At 39.4% G+C, this 16,275-nt stretch overlaps 2 long non-coding RNA genes across 2 annotated transcripts in view; both read left to right on the top strand.

Annotated features, from left to right (window-relative positions):
• The window catches only part of LOC135449818 (uncharacterized), a 48,400-nt gene extending 35,145 nt beyond the window's left edge, over positions 1 to 13,255 (top strand). The window contains exon 3 of the long non-coding RNA XR_010440847.1: positions 12,454 to 13,255. This is a non-coding gene — a long non-coding RNA (uncharacterized LOC135449818). The remainder of the gene's footprint in view (positions 1 to 12,453) is intronic.
• A 100-nt stretch (positions 13,256 to 13,355) lies between these two features.
• Positions 13,356 to 15,155, top strand: LOC135449824 (uncharacterized). Its single transcript, XR_010440853.1, has 3 exons — positions 13,356 to 13,472; positions 14,223 to 14,356; positions 15,057 to 15,155. It is a non-coding gene; the product is annotated as an uncharacterized LOC135449824 (long non-coding RNA).
• The last annotated feature ends 1,120 nt before the right edge of the window (positions 15,156 to 16,275 follow it).

The raw sequence follows: 16,275 nt of genomic DNA, 5'->3' as shown, positions 1-16,275 counted from the left end.
GCCCCAAATGGATGGTCCCCACACAGCTCTGTAATATAAGGGTCTGTCATGGGCAGGATTAGGCCATCTCAGGAAAGCAGAGACTTTTGTTTGTCTTCACCAGCAAGAAGATGTTTAAAAGCCCCTCAGCCCACAGGCTGTCATGCTGACAGTCCTTATCCTCATCTTGCTACTCTGGCTGGAGGGTTGGGCTTGTGGTCATCCTACAGCAGCTGTAAAACAGCAGATGAACATGGGATGGGCATCTTTATTGCTAGAGGAAAAAAGACTGCTCCTCTATAAAGCTGAATATTTACCTAATACCTGGGAGCTATTTGAGGCATGAAGCCCCTCGCTGGAACATTGCAAATCCAGCAAGCTAGTTAATATTGCTAATGTTTTTGAGCAGGTCTGCTGAAAATGGTGATTATTTGTATAGTAAATGAATAACTGAGAGGCTTGCTGTTTTAAGTTTAGAGCATATTTTCTGGTGTAATGGTTTCTGACAAGCAGTGTGAAAAAATGCTAAATTGAAAAAGGCAATAATATATGGAAGCTCACAAATGTGAGTGTCAGTGGCAGCAATTTGTTCTTTCTTGTTTGCTACCCAGCCACCTCTCATTATGTTATTCTTCATGTCCTAAAGTCGACCAATTCCAGGAACAAATCAATACCAGGGAAATCCTTTTGTCTTCTTCTAAGGCATAACATGTAAAGAAAGCTCAGTCAATATGTCTTTTAATAACATCTAATGGAAATGCCTGGATTTCCCTTCATGTTCTATAATTAATTGAGCTCCTTGCCACCCACAATGTATAGTTGTTCCCCTCTATATTCTCTTTTGGCCTAATTGTCATTTGTTTTTCTGTTTGATTTGTCTTCAGCTTTTTTTCTTTTTTTTTCCTTTTTTTTTTTAAATGGTGTTGGATGTGCTTTGTGCTTAGTTTTATCTTCCTGTGCTTTTGCTTCTAAATGTCAGCATAATTTTTCTGCCTTATAATATCGGAGAAGTTATAACCATCAATCAGTCCAATAGAAGAGCAGAAAAGATTAGATACCATTTATCTGTATTGGTTGCCCATTGTAATGACCCAGTGGACAACATGAACAGATAATCTGTTGCTTTGATGGAAACTAATTATTCTTAAGAGTGACAGCGTCGAAATAGCTTTTGTGACATTGTTTTTAAAAATGATGACTACCTAGTCATTGCTAGTGTAAGACTGCAATTTCTGTGCTGTTTTCCCTATATAAGCAGCAGGAAACTTAGATTTTTTTTTTTCTTTTTTTTTTTTTTAAAGGAAAGAACCGTATTTGCAGAGACAAAAATATCTGACATCCCATGTAAAATGCCTATTAAATTTAATACAGAAAACACTGCTCTAGCTGCTGAAAAGTAAAAATGCACTGCCATCTTATTTCTGTTGCATGTAGTTGATCTTGTTGTTCTGTGAATATGAAGCCTTTTTTATTTTGACAGCTAATGGTTCTGCTAGTGTACTGTGCTGGCATTTCACCTCTTGAAAAGAAAGTTTCCTGAAGCTAAAAATATATGTCTAATTGAATGATGGAATTAAAAGCAAGTGATACAGTTAAAAATAGCTGTTTCCATCCTTTCCAGGCACATGTAAATCACTCAACTTTTACTCTATGTCAGTTAAAGGACTGGGGGGCAAAAAGGCAAAAAAGCAAAAACTTTCAAGAACTTCCTTAAAACTTGCCTGTATGAGGATTTGGTAAATGGCAGGATTCCTCAGTGTGTCCTGAAATTCAGTACATGCAAGCCATTGTTGTCTAGGGAAGCATGAGGAAAGAGTCTGGGGAATGGGGTCTCCTCGCTGGGACAGAGTCTGTGACCCCAGATCCTTATTCAGTTCCAGGGCTGTGTGTGCCACGTCCCAGCTGGGCAGTGCTTGCCTGGCAGGGGCCGTGGGCCTTGGCCAGACAGGAGCTTGCTGAGTCTCCTACAGCTGCTGCTGAGCTTGTGACACTGCTGCTCCTTGGGGCAGAGTGAGCAGGGGAGGTGCTGTTTGCTAGGTTTGCACTTTGGGAGTGAGCTGGGGCTGTGCCCACTCCCAGAGTGTGTGATGGGAAGCTGGAGATGGAAGTGTTTTTATCTCTGCTGTCTGGCAAATTATTGACATGACTGAGAGGAAGTAGAGCAATATTCCTGTCTTCCTAAAGAAATGGAGGGGTGTACTAAGTCAAGAAAGTTCAACTGACTCCTCCTGGGTAGATGAGTGCTTTTTCAGTACTGTCATTTTATTTCTCTGCTCTGTGAGATGTCTGTACACACTGCCTGGCCTGGTCAAAATGTCACCTTGGCCACTTGGTCAGCTCTGCTGTGACTTAATGTCACTTGGGCTGTTGTAAATCAAGATGTCAGTTCCACCATCCTGCAAACCCATGGAGCTTGGACCTCTGCCCAGCATGAAGTGCAGGTCACCACAAAAGGTCTGTGGTCTTGGGTAGTCCAACCACCATTTGAAATGGCTCAAGAAATTGGAAAGCTTTGAAACAATATCAAGCATTGATTGCTGTGCCCTCCTCTGTGCTGTTTTCTTGGAGGGATGGAAAAGGAAGCTCAGAGGTCACAAGAACTGGCTGATTTGAACAATTAAAACTGATGCATACTGAGAATAACAGTACTGGGCTAGATTTGTTTATATGGGCACTAATGAAAATTTCTTACTTATATGGTTGTTTGGAGTTGGGAGCAAGTAGTAAGTATAAAAGTCTAGAGTACTAATGAACTAATAACCTTAAAATAACTGAAATGAATAAAATATAGCAGAGCACCTATGCATCCTTCTGAAGCATCTGAAAATTAAATTGTGATGGCATTTCAGGATGAAAAGAGTCAATAGTAAAGAAAATTTCAAGTGGTTTTGCAGTGAACAGAGCACATTTAAAATACCTATATTAAGCAGCAAACTTAGTTCAGTGTGGCTTCTGCAGACAGTTCTCTGCTGTTCAGTCCAGTCCACCTTTTCTTCCACAAGTCTCTTCTTCCCTCTGCAAAAGCAACATAAACCTATGGACTAAAGAATTTTGCTTATTGGTTATGCATGAATTCTCAGCAAGGTTTACTTTAATCCTGTGTATGTATTTTATTAGAAATACGCTCAATAGAGACATCTCTACACACATCTCAAGTGTGCTTTTGTGTGTGAGTATGCATTTTTAAAAAAATTCTCATAGAAATTCCACTGTCTCTTCCTATGCTTTTCTTATTCTTAAGTTGCTCTGGAGGTAGAGACTTGTAATCAGCCCTTTTTAAAATACACAAAGCAATCTGGCATCTTCTACACGGCATTTCAGATCTTTCCAAAGTGTCTATCTTAGCATCACTGAAAGGAAAAAACCCTGATGTTAAGAACTGCCAAGTTAATGGTTAATCAGTGGTGTCTGGTCCCCATCCATGGGACATCTTGTAGAACAATCAAGCCTTGCTCTGTCATAGTCCCAAGCAGTGATTGCCTCTGCATCCTATGAGACATGAGGCACTAGGGATGAAGATGGAACACCTCAGTAGCTAATTAAACAAGGCAACTACAACTGAAGTACATGCCTGAATAAATAGGCTGGAGTACAGAATCTGTCAAGCTGATCTGTCTTTAAGTGCTTTGCACCCTTCACTGTACCTGGTTGAACATTAACATCCCAGATTTGCTGATTTTCACCAATATCCTGCCTCATGCAGAGAACTGGCTGAAAGGAAGCTGGTATTTTTTGTGAAGTAGCTCCTTGAAGCATTATCCGAAAAAAGACATCAATCTTCACTGTTGTAAAGAAAGAGCACAAGATGTTTTAAACATTTTGAAGGCAAAATGCACTGTCTGTACTTTCCTATTTCTCTTCTACTACTTCCTTGCTCACTGGGGATGTATGTTTTTATAAGAATTCAGGAAAGGAGTATCATAAAGAAAATGAAGGAACAATGATAAAGCAAGTGCTCTGCTCTTCCCTGCCTGTTGACACATTTTCTTTGTCTATGGCTGAGCCTTCTAAAATTATCTTATCTGTGCATTTCAAGGGTCACCAGGATTTCTTTCCAAAGTCAATGAAAAAAGTAATGCAAAATAAAAGCAGGAATAAATACAGGAGGAAAGCTTTTCCTCAAAGCATTTTATCTTCTCCCTATCCTGTCTGGATCAAAAAAACCACATATGCAAAATCTAAAGGAAATAACCAAAATATTTCTTGGAAATATACATTAAAAAAGGATGGGGAGAGTTGATACAGTTGAAACAATACAGATGTAGAAGCAGGAATGTGAGGAAAAACAGCACCAAGAATCTACTGCTACTGAGGTTGTGAATAACAATCTTCTCTGAGTGAGGACAGCAGAGATCACAGAGCGGTATTCCAAAAATCTGTGGAAAAGTCTGTGCTGTAACAGAAAGATGTCAGTGTAGAGAAAAAATATTTAGCAAATTTGGCAATAGTTCCTGAAATAGAGCTGCAGATCAAACTTTCCTTTCTCTAGAAAAGGTTGCACCTTTAGAAAAAATTATCTCCTTAAATGTATTCATTGACCATGGACAAGGAACTGTGCTAAGACATTGGAATATACAATACTGGGGCTCAAGATTCTTAGAGGATTTTGATAGGAAGCTCAATTCTTCTTCATAGTTAGGAGTCCTCAGAGTAACTGGAGATTTTGGAAGGCTTGAGCACCCAATTGATGTGGGCAAACTTTGTTGAGAATTAGTATTGACTGTGCCAGTGAAAGTGTAGGAATGGTTTTGAGTGGAAGATTTTGAGCACCTATTGTGAGTGATGTGAATTTTAAGGGATAAAAACAGGATAAAACTTGTGCAGATTGCTGGGGAAAGTGTACAGGTAGCTGTCACAAGGAACTGTTTGATGTGGTTGAGGAATGGAACAAATATGGCAGGACAGAAGTACAGAAATTGTAATAACCATGCACACTTTTGTACCAGTACTAGGAAATACCAGCAGTCTGGGCAAATAAAAGTTCAGAAAGTTTGTGAGTGAGACTGGGAACCAAATTCTGCCTTCAAAAAGGGTTTGGGCCACAGAAGGATCTGTGTTGTCTGAGCTGAAATCAGGATGTCATATATAGAGTACACAACTAGTCCTTGAGCAGGGGCTGGGCTCCAAGCCTTACTCCAAGTATGTGTACTTTTCTCAGATGTGCTCTTTTCTCTGGCCCCTTTTGTAAAGCAGCTTTAATAGGAAAGCTGGGAATTGCCTTTTCTGCTGAGGAGGTGGGGTCATAGAGCTTTCTCAGGTGCAGCTGAACACATTTCAGCCATTTGGCAATTGCAATCATAGACATGCACATTATTACATCAAAATCACCAAATGCACCTCGGGTGCTGAGGAGGAGCGTACAGAAGGAAGTCTCTGCATTGTTTGCTGCTGAAAAACACTCTGAGCAAGTCATTCTCTGGGCACTTTGACAAGATCTCAGTTCTATAATGATGGAAGTTTCTGGATGTTTCTGACCCCCAAGAAATTAGTTTGGATTTGTTTAAATGTCTTAGTCCTCAAATGTCCATTTCTATTTTTTTTTTTAAAAAGCAAAGATATTTCTAAAGCTACATTTGAGACCTTTTATAGAAAATGGTAAGTAAATTTTTCTAAACCATGGGCCAAGGAAGTATACTATAAAATTACTGACATAGGCTGAAGTCTGGAAGTGCAGATGTATCCTTGCAATAACTTTCATTTTAATTGTCTGTTTCTGTTAAATCAGAGAGAAAATGCAAATTGCCGTGAAATCAGAGTTAATTTATATTCTGTGTAGCTGAACTGTTTTATGAATGTTTTCCCCTACAAAAAAATGTCTTTTGAGATATAGAAAATATTCACAGCCGTTTTCAGATACATGGAGATATTCCCGCTTTCAGTACAGCAATTCAAAATGGAAAATGTTCTAAATGAATCTGAAGCTAAAATAAAAGCATCTGGGATTCAATTCACCCCAGTAATTCCCCTCCTCTTTTTTCACTGTTGGGGAGGGGGGAGGAAAATCCCAAAAGCAAAAAACCAAACCATCAAAATTTTTTAAAATGTAATTTGTTTCAAATCTTCTTTTGTACCTATGCTAGATTCCTAAAATTAAATATACTCACAAAGTAAGAGGAAAAGGTTTTACTTCTGCTGACATTTGAACTTTGCTACTTGTTTCTTCCAAAACAAACCTGGCAGAAGACTGAGCCAGCCCATCTCTGTTCAGGAAAAAACACTTTTCAAATCAGTTGATGTATCAGCTGTGGTTTCAAAGGCAATAAGGTGCTTAATGCCCCTCTATCTCCTGGCAGGTGTGAAGATTTACCTAATCATCCTGCATTACTGTAAATAACTGGCCAAACCATGATTAATAGAGAATTTGTCCCTAAGGCTTAATCTTAAAGCACTTGCAATGCAAGTGCTATAAGAAAAAGTGATGTCCCAGTTGTACACTGGAGCTCAGTTTTGGTCTGAATACTGAATGTGCAGAGTTTGGCTAATAGCAGTCAAAGTTTTCTCGTTATGTGGATGCTCACCGAAACACCTAAAGTAACCCTGGACTGATAAAATTAGAAGTGGAATCAGCAGAATGCTGCAAGACAATATTTCATTTCCTGAAAATGTTTTTCTAGCTAATAAACATCTGCCAGAAAGGACTCCGTGGGGGCAAGAGCATCTAAAAATACGGCAAATTTAAAGAAGTATTCTTCCACATTGCTAATGACTTGGTCAACTGAGAGTGTGAAACACAGCTCATTTTAGTTTGTTGTTAGGCAAAACATGCTTGATTCCTAAGTACAGAAAATATGAGCTTTTGATATCACTAGTTAGTCTAATTGACTCATCTGAGTCCTGTTTGAGCTCTATGATTCATCATTTTTCAAATTAGTAGGGACATAGGTAGGATAATATGTGGGTATAATCAGTAAAACATTTACAATGCTTTCCACTGTAATGGATTATCCTGTCATTTACAGTATCTCTTTTTTTCTCCTATTATCAGGGCTTCATATCCCAATTAAAAGCTTCATTAGCTCATTCTTGAGCAAGCTGCCCCTCTGCATTGCTGCTGACAGCTGAAGGAAGTGTGTCAGCTCGTTGTGCAGAGCATTATTTGCTTGAAGACGGCAGCTCACTTCAGCACAGCCGTCCTCCTGCTACACAGGAGATACTCAAGTGTCAAACGTTTTCAGGCCATCCATCTTCTTTGGCCATTCCACCCACCCATGCTCGAGCCACGTCCACCAGTGCTGCTGCCCCTCTCTGCCTTCCATTGTCATCATGTCATTGTCAGTTGTTCAGTTTATTCAGTGATTAATCATCATTTGGAAGGTTCTGCTGGGAGTAAACAGAAAAGGGGGTATTCCTGCAGGTGGTTTCTCTCTGATTAGTTAAAGCTACAATGGCTGGCTGCTGAGCCTTTGTTTCGGCTTCTTCTGAAGATTGCATGGGGTTTTTCCTTACCAGAATCTAACTGGGCTGGTGACTGTGGGGCTGCCTTGGGTGTCCCACTGGTGAATGCTGAGAAGTAGGCCTGTTAGGCTCAGTGAATTTGTGTCACTCCAACAGAGGAATCAGCTCTTTTGCAGAGATTGCTGGAGGGTTTTTGTAAGGAGTCCCTTGCTCTATGTCCAGACTAACCCTGTTACAGGTTTAAAAGCAGAGCTTTTCACTATTCATTTAGAAACACCTGCCTGGCTGCTTTGTGCATAAAGGATAAAATGTTGCCTGGAAGATGAGGGCAATTCAGCTTCTCATGCTTCCTTTGTATTTGCACCAACTATTTGACGAAATCAAGTCATAATAATTTTCAATAACCTTTGAGAAGTGAGAATGATAATATTCAAAACTGTGGAAAACAAGGGACTTTAAACTTTGCTTATGTCTTCTGCACAATGGTCTAAATGCAACTCTTTCCCCATCTAATAAAGCATGGTTATTTTTGCACCTCTTTGGGTCACATGAAAAATCATATAAATTCCATGTATTCTGTCTACTTCTGTATTCCTTGACAATTTGATGACATGATAACAGCCTATGCCATGGTTCCAGATCTGTTGGCTTGCCTGAGTATTAAATTGCTCTTCATATTTCTCTTACAGATTAATATTTCTTTTTATGCTGCAGCAGCTTTTAATGTCATCAAAAGGAGACAAGATGAATAAGATATGTGTGGGAGGATGAAGCAGTGGTCACTCAAAGTATCCTGCTGTTTACTCTGGCTGCAGAGTTTATAGTCCCTCCCACAAGGCAGCTGGCACTGGGCTATGATTTTAGTACTTGCATTATTTGTAATTCACAGCCTCCAGTTATAAAATGACAAACTCTGAGCATTCAGGTAAATGCAGCAGCTGTGCTCTGACAGGCAGACTCGTGAATGTGATGGGGAAGCTCTGAGTGACACTGAAAGGATTCTGGGTTTGCATGTTTACTGTTTGTTTTATTATATGCCTAAGAAAGGGTGGATGGGTGCTAGCTGTGGGTGGAAAAGGCTTGAAGGGCTGTGCAATTTACTGAAACCTGAAGATGCAGTCGGTAGCTCGAATGGTTGTATGTTTAACTAAAAGTATCCTCAACTTTTGTGCAAAGAAAAGGCCTTCTTTTGGTATGTTTCACCAAATCACGATGTGATTCTGCTCCACCTCTTCTCCATATGTAGGAAGTGAGAGGCAAGAAATCCAAGGCAAGCAAAATAGCAGTGGTGAATGGGATAGCTTTGAGAAGAGTTTTGTCATGCAGACCTGCTATTCTAGCTCTACTGGGTACAGCCATAGTGAGCATTCCTGTGCCTGGGAATGATTCTCCGGGGGTGTTTCAAAGAGTAAAGAAGCAGCCTGCATGCCCTTTATTGTCCCAGGGCCTAAGCTGGGAGGACATTTCGGGGGAGGGAGGAGGGAGAGGACGGGCCAGCAGCCGCGTGTGTAAGAGTGTCCCTGGTCCCGTGTCCACAGCAAGTGTGTGGGCATGGGGGGTGGGTAATGTGCCAACAACTGCTGCTCTAAGCTGCTCCAGCAGCTCTTCAATTCTGCTGAGAGAGTGAGTCAAATGAAGGGGGGAAAAGGAAAGAGCAATCTTTACAATAATGTAAGATTTTGAAAACAAGTTGTTTGAGAGTTTATTTGCCCATACTTCTGAGAAGTGTCTAATATTTTTCACCAAGGCTACATTTGCTGCCTAGCAGAATAAAAAAAATGGAAATGGCCTTTTCTAGAACCAAATGCCTCTAAGAGGGAGCAGCACCTTGTGGAAAAGCACCAAAATCCACATGGCTTTTAACATCAATACAAGACCTGATAGTACTATTGGCTGTTGCAATGATAGGGCTCACCCACCTGGCTGCATATGCAGAGCCCTCTTAGAGTTTGTGTCTGTGAAGTACTCCCAAGGTACCTCCACAGGTGGGGATTGTGCTTTGGCTTTTGCAAACCCACATAACTGTTCAGCCCAAAACAGGAGTCTTGGACTAAAAGTCAAGCAGGAGCAAGTCTTGAGAGTCAGGTCTTGACAATCAGTAAGGCTTTTCTTGCAGGAGTTGCCTGAGTCACATGGAGGAGTTGTCGTCTTTGGCAGTTCTAGTCTTGGGCCTTCTTTGTATTTTGCATTATCAGAAAAACCTGTCTGCAAAACACTTGTCCCTCATAGTATTCATGTTTTGCCAGTCAATAATTGGCTTGTGCTATATCCCAGCAGTTTTAGTCTTTTGCAACTGTTGTTTATTGTAGTACACAAATTAATAAAAATCAATAAATAGGCCTAGAGAGTAACAAAACTTCATAGAGACTTAGAAAAAACTGCTATAGAAAAGACTTGAATTGCTCTTTTAGAGCTCATGTGGGTCCTTCAGATAAAGTTCACAAAGCTGCCTGCAGTTTGTTTTCCATGAAACATAAGGAAATGACAAAGATGGTGGCATGGGGCAGCTATTACAGGACCCCTCTGGTGCTTCCCCTCCCTTGCCATCCCAGGGCCAGCACAGAGGAGAAGCTGTCAGCAAGCAGAGGTTTTACATTTTTCAGTGAAAGGTAGGTTAATTTTAAAAACATGCCAATTAAGTTGGTGTGTTGTCCATAAAGGGTATCTAATTTAACAAATTTCTATTAGAAAAATAACGTTATGTTTCTGATGGAAGATGATACTATGGAATTTTTTTAAAGGCCTGATGTAAAAGAAAACCACTTAAAAACATAGAAATGAGGTACCAGGGAAAGAGAGATCAACAAAGCAAGCTGACTACAGGCAGCAGATATAACTTAAAAAAAATAGAAAATTATTACTACATTAAATACACAAAATAAAGTATACTCTGGCTTATGTTGGAGAACCAGTACATACTGAGCAATTTCAAAAGTTTCTGGTTTTGTTTTTGAGGTTTCTGTTAATTGATTAATGCTGTTAATATGCCTGGTATTGTACAGTGAGCTCTACCCTGTTGATAATAGCACAGCCCCCTCAATGTAAGAACTATACTAAATTAGCATATAGCTGCAGGTGATATGGCATCCTATTTTTACACAAATCAAATATGCACTCTGATCCATCTATTAGATGCTTTTCCTCAGACCTCCTGTCACTGAAGCCATTTGGGGAACGGGGTTTGGTGCTGTGATTAATTCTAGTTCAAGCAGCTATTTTTGGTGTTTGGATATTTCCTATAATGCAGAGCCCAAGACTTCACTCAGATGAAATCTGAACTGATCTGGTCACATGTGATCTGTATCTGAAGGATACTGGAATAGTAAAGGAGTGTCATGCTTCAAAATGGAAGAAAAGCCATGCATCCTAGTCCCCTCAATTTTTAAATGTGATCAAATGAAATTATTTTACACACACACATGAATCTGTAATGTATAGAAGAATATTATGTGTTTTTGTCAGTCTGGTGAGCGTTTCTTGGATATTGACAGCCAAATAGTAGCATCCAATTATATCTTATCCTTCCTATAGTGGTGTGCTTTTTGAAAATAAGATCTTTTTGGAAAGAGGGTTTAACTGGTTTTGTCCAGATAGACTTTATGAGTTGACTTTTGGTGGCAGTGGTTCAACAGTGCAGCTACATTATGGGAGAGCTGAGGGTACTTAATCCTCTCACCTCTTACTCTCCAGCAAATTATACATTGTAAATGGCACTGAATTTGTCACAAATGGGAACATCTCAATCAATATACTGAAAAAAGAAATCATTTATTAATATTTTACTTCAAGGATAATTTCCCCCCCAGTTATTTTCATTGTTTCTAGCAATATCTTTTATGATCATAAACCCCCAAGAGAGCTCATTAATGTGCATTGTGTGCATCAGTATATAAATAGCTTCTACTGTATGTAATAGTCAGACCATTTTTGTGGGATGGAGCAGGCAAATAATGTTGGTTGTCTTTATTCATTCTTACAATCTCCCTGTTCTCAAAGTTTATATATGTGTTCTCCCTGTTGAAGCAATTTTGACTCTGGTGGTGATGGCTTGTACAACTTTTGGTTTCTCAAATAAGATAATGAAGGAAAACCATTGGTTCACTAAGTATTGTTAACTATATGATACTGGAATTTTTAATAGGAGTATGATATGGATAAAAGTACAAGGCTTGTTAATTAAGGGCAGTTACTTTGTTGGAACAAGAGAACAATGCAACATAAATGTGTACAAAATATGTGTTCCAGAAATGATTTGCAAATGTGCTTATTTGTGAGGAAAAGGAATTGTATTTAGCTGAGCCCATGGAAGACTTTGAACTGCATGAGAACTATTTCTATGTAATAAAGTACTAGAATATAAAAATATAAAAATAGAAATAATTCCATTATATAGAAATAGTCCTCATGCAATCCAATAAATACTTCTTCCTATAATGATGAAAAGGGAAACACACACAGTGACTGGTGTCTGTTTTCTGACCCAGCAAAACTGATGACAATTTTTCAGTCAAAACAATATCCAAATGGAAAATAGAATTTTGTTCAAAATTGTATTTTCCTTGTGTAAAGATACAGCTTTTTGTGAGAAATTTTAATGAAGTGTAAAAATTTCAGTGCCTTGGGTTTGTGGTTTTTGGTTTGTTGTGTTGTTTTTTTTTTTTAAATCAGAACCCCTAATTACACATCTAAGTCTTAATTTCACTTTTTTTCCCCCTTCCCTCTGTAATGACTTTTCAATGTACCTGTCTCCTCAGACTTCAGAAGAAAAGACAGAGAAAATGAAGTTATTTCTCATTCTGCAAATCTTAGAGGTTGATGGTCATAAAAAAAGTATTTTTGCCTCTCTAGGCTCAATTTCCAGCTTCTAGGCAAGATCTCTACCCAAACTGGACTGGCCTTCAATAGTTAAGAATCTAGAATAAATAAAATCTAATGAAACTGAGAGAATTACCCAGTTAACCAAGAATTATTCATATGAATATATATTGCAGCTTGAAATACCGTCCCTCAGCTGATAAAATGTTTTATAGCAATGATCATAAAACCACATGTCATTTCCTTTGTTTCTATCTTTTTGAGCTTTGAGAGCACACTCCAGAGAGGCTGAGTTGTGTCTCCTGGAATGACAAACCCACACGAGCGGAGCGGTGTCACACGATAGGAGTTGGAAGGAGCGGAAATCTGCCGGATCCTGCTGGCAGCGCCGATGCCAACGGCGTTGGCTGGAGGTGTGAATGCTCCTGCAGGAGCCCTTGTGCTGGGACTGTGCTCCTCATGAACAGCTGCCCTCCTGGCCCTGCAGCACAGCCGGCCTGCTGGAAGAGCTGCCGCAGAAAGCTCGCAGAGAAAAGAGCACACAAGCGTTATTTCAGCTGGAAACGACAGGAAGATGTGCTTCCCGTCGTAACTATAAAAAGTATTTGAATATTTATGTAGGATTTATGCTTATCTCTATGAGGGGGGGATTTATATAGATTATTTACTGAACATAAAGAGGAAAATACCCCAAATATACCATTATGTTAGTTGTGCCTCCAGAAGCATCCATTATGCAGTTCATTTTCCAATTAATCTTTACTGTCAAACAAATGTTATTCTCCTTCTCCATTCCAGTAGTAACTTCCATCCTTTGAAACAGTTTTGCAATGGGGCAATTAATGACATTATCTTAGATGATTTTGTTGCCAATATGTACTATGTATAACAGCCACTGGGAACCTTGCTACTTAAGAATGACCATTTACAAAAGGACAAAATACAACAGTCTTCAAAAAGGTTGTTTTTGTGACAAACTATAGCCAAGATGCATATCTGAAAGAGGGAAAATGGGAGATAAAGAAATGGCAATGGTTTGTTATTGCTGCTTTCTTCTCCTCCCCAGTTTTAGACTTTTAGTGTGGCCCCTCCCCAAGGCTTCCTAAAGAAGCTGAACTGTGAAAGATGGAAGTACTTCATGTGGATAAGGGAGTTAATTACAGGTAGAAAACAAGGAGCAAGAATAAATTATGAGGTTGCTCAATGAAGAGACATCACAGGAGAGTCCTTTGGAAATGAGTGCTAGTCCTGGGCTGTTCTACATCTTCATAATCACTTGTAAGGTGAGTGGTGGTGTAGTGAGAGTATTCACTGATGTGACATTATTAGGGCAGTTAACTAAAGATATTGAAAGAATAAAGGTTTTAAAAGATAGATAGAACAGTTTCATCCTATAGAATGTCTAGGAAATTAAAAAAGGGGATGACATTCAGTACAGATTCAATTAAATTAAGGTACATGGGGAAAACACCTGATGCTGCATGCACAGTAATGGGTTCTGAACTGCTTACTGTCATGATGGCATTATCACAGCTCTTGAAAACATTTAATCAGTGCTCAGTAGCAGGCAAAACCCACACAAAATTAGGAAGAGAGCAGGAAACAAGATAGAAAAACAGTTTGATCATTGCAGTTAACCATGAGTTCAACTGAACAGTTAGCACTTCTCTGCACAGAAGAGAGGGAATTGAGGAAGGGATTATAGAAAGCTGTAAAATCCATAAAAAATGGAATTGGGAATTACTGTTCCTTGTCCCCTCTACGACTCCCAGGAGCCATTGAAAAAACCCTCAGGTTGTGGACTGAAAACAAGCAAAATAAGTAACTTCTTCCCACAGTGTGCAATTAAACTCTGGAAGTCACCACCATGGGATGCTGTAGATTGTTACAGGCTTACATGTTCTAAAAGCAATTAGAAAATCAATGGAAGAAAATCCATCTACCAAGTGCAAAGGTGCCCTGCCTGGCTTAGGAAGCTGCTATGTGTACATCTACCCTGTGTTACCCTCTTTCTGACCCTGTGGCTGTGGCAGGGGCACAGGATTGTTGGCACCTGACTCAGGGTGGTTGCTGCTGGCAGGAGGTGGGTACAGCCAGGAAGGTGAAAGGAGCAGGTCGCCTTTCCTCAGAGCTCTGCAGGTCCAAGCAGGCAGCAAAGAGCTAAAAGGTAAGACAACTGCTTGATGCACTTTCAGAAATGAAGTGGTGATAATGGGAGAAGAAATGGAACAAGATACAGTGAGAGGGGAACTGAGAATTGAGAATGTTGAGAATCATCTGTTCCATTGATGCTGGCTTTTGCAAGCAGGTGTGTGTCACTGCATTTTCACAGAGTTATCTGTTTGAGGCATGTGAAAATTGCTGCTGCAGAGAGCTGAGCTGGGTCATCACCTGCCATGGGGAGCATGGCGTGGCTCAGAGCCAGGAGTGCCTCTCCTCCTGTCCTGCACAGATGATCCTCAGCAAGAGGCTGACTTGTCAGGGCTTTTGCATGGACTGACCTCCAGGAGCAGGGTTTGAGTGCACAGCCACATTGCCTATGAAACCTCACGTGACTGGAGGTTTGCAAGGCTGGATCCACAAAGAGCCTGGTGGAGTTTGGTTATATTCTTATCTGTTTGGGTAAGGATTACTTCATTTTAGTCAGTTTATTATTCAAGTTTACAGTTGTCTTATAAAGAACAAGAGTTTTGCTTTATTCTCTGAAGAAGAATGCAAATAGGTGGGGAGTGTGTTTTTTACATATTGAGTATCTGGTGGCTTAAAGGTTGAGCTCAGTTGCATAACTTGAGGGCTGTATGTCTTGATGTACTGAACAGTTAAAAAGAAGTAATTGTTTCTGATCTTTCCTTTTTTTATTTTTTTAGTAAAATTCAAAATTGAAATATCTTTTGAGCAATACTTTGAAGTACAGTGTAGCTCCCAGAGGTGGGTAATCTTCATGCTAATTTACTATACAACAATGTGCATTATTAAAGCACATGTGAATGATTCATCCAGTGAATGAAGAAAAATTATTCCAAATTATTATTGATGAGTTAATCAAGATAGCCATGTCAACTTTCTTTTGTCCATTAATGTGAACAGTATTTCACAATCATCATAATAAGAGCCAAATGTTAATGGCTGAGGTAATCAGACTCTAATGAAGAGCAGTGAAAACTGCTCTCTTTAAATAGTTTACAGTTTTCCTAATCACTGGAGTGGTCAGTTGGTCCCATGATTCTTCATATTTCATAATGTATTCCACTATCAGCTTTTTGTTTTCATTTACTTTTTCTTTCTTCAGTAAGTGAGTGAAAAAAAAGTAAGAAACATAAAACCCTGTAATAGCAAAGCAAATAAAACTTTGTGTAACGTGGATCCTTTCTAAAAGAAAATTATTTTACATCTGGAATTACATGTCTCTGAGAGCTTCCTTTGGCCTTTAATTTTTGTTCTTCATAAAATTCTTTTGTTGAAAATAATCACTGTAAGTGATTTAAGAGCTCAGTACAAGCCTAAACCTCATCCAGCAGACAAAGATCCTTGACCAGTTTTGGGGAAGAATATTTTAGCTGCTATCTGTGTTTCCCAAGTAGTATGCATGTGATCCACAAATAGGCAGTTCAGGAACTGGTTTGTGTGACTGATCCTGTGAGTAAATTTACTCAAGTGGCTTTTCAGGTTCTATATCTTTCTCCTTGCTTGTATACTTGTCTTTCCCTCTCTGTAGTATCTGAGACTGTTCTTTGGGTGTAATATTTTAAAAATTAATAAAAAATTATATAATTATGTGTCACCTTAGGCCAACAAATTTGCCAAATGCTTGTAGTTCTGACTGGTCCACAAAATATCTATCTAGCTTCCTCCTTCTTTTCCCAAGGGATGGAACTTCCTGTCACCATCTTATAAAATAGAGACCATTGGTATAAAAGATCTAAAGCCACTAAACTAGAGCCACAGAAATGTCCTAGGTCACTGCAGTGGTAGTAGATAGCAATAAAAAGGGTAAAAGTAAGCTTGGCCTGGGGGAAAATGCCTTTCTGACTCCAGTGTTTCTTTCCAGTTCTCTTCCCTGGACTAAAGCCTTACCATCCATAAATT

Source organism: Zonotrichia leucophrys, chromosome 6 (assembly GCF_028769735.1).
Source record: "Zonotrichia leucophrys gambelii isolate GWCS_2022_RI chromosome 6, RI_Zleu_2.0, whole genome shotgun sequence".
NCBI classification, from domain to species: domain Eukaryota; kingdom Metazoa; phylum Chordata; class Aves; order Passeriformes; family Passerellidae; genus Zonotrichia; species Zonotrichia leucophrys.
Note: the sequence above shows the minus strand (reverse complement) of the source record. Positions and strands in the feature narration are given on the sequence as shown.